Source organism: Pteronotus mesoamericanus, unplaced genomic scaffold (assembly GCF_021234165.1).
Source record: "Pteronotus mesoamericanus isolate MK-2021 breed Mesoamerican mustached bat unplaced genomic scaffold, CSHL_Meso_final scaffold_54, whole genome shotgun sequence".
In the NCBI taxonomy this organism is placed as follows: Eukaryota; Metazoa; Chordata; class Mammalia; order Chiroptera; family Mormoopidae; genus Pteronotus; species Pteronotus mesoamericanus.
Genome location: NW_026555321.1, coordinates 65,593,750 through 65,594,710, shown reverse-complemented (window position 1 = coordinate 65,594,710; position 961 = coordinate 65,593,750).

The window sequence follows — 961 nt, the reverse complement described above, 5'->3', positions numbered from 1 at the left end:
CCACTCTCACAGTCAATTCCCACTCTGTTGTCCATGTCCATGGGTTGTTCATACATGTTCTTTGTCTAGTCCGTCCTCCTTCTTTCCACCATTGTCCTCTTTCCCCATCCCCTTTGATCACTTTCAGTCTGCTTCATGTCTCCGTGCCCGTGGTTTATTTTGTTCATTAGTTTATTTTGTTGAATAGAGTCCACTTACAGGTGAGATCAAATGGTATTTGTCTTTCATCAACTGGCTTATTTCATTTAGCTTAATATTCTCCAATTCCATCCATGCTGTCACAAAAGGTAGCAGTTCCATCTCTCTTTCTTTCTTTCTTAAAGGCAGATTGATTTTATTTATTTTTTAAACATCAAACTTAATTATAAAATAATAAAAAAATTAAAACCATTATAAAGAATCAGCAATTAAACCAATATGACACTTGCATAGAAATAATCAAGTAGATCAATGAAATATAATGAGCATTCTAGAGACAAACGTATATATCTGTCTAACAATGTAATATATGATTAAGTTGATAGTTCAAATAAATGGGAAAAATAAGGCTTATTAAACAAATAAAGTGTATGGACCTCTATTACTTGAAATAAAACAAATATGGAACCCTATTTCACACATTATACAAGAAATATTCAGGTCAGTTAAAAATCAATATGTAGAATCCAAGGAGTTTTAGAAGAAAATAGAACTAATATTTTTCATGACCTGAAGTAAAATATTCAACCCCAGAAGCTATAAATATTGACAATATGAGTATATTAAACATTTACCTATATAGTAATATACATATAAAAAAAGTTAAAGGACCGGAAATAGAATAGAAAAGTGTTAGGAACACATCTAAAAAATGGTTAATAGGTTGTTTTTGTTTGTTTGTTTTTTTAATGGAAAAATAGTTCTACAAACCTTTAATCAGTAAGTGAAGAATACCAAAAGTCATTTAAAGCTTTTTTGAAAA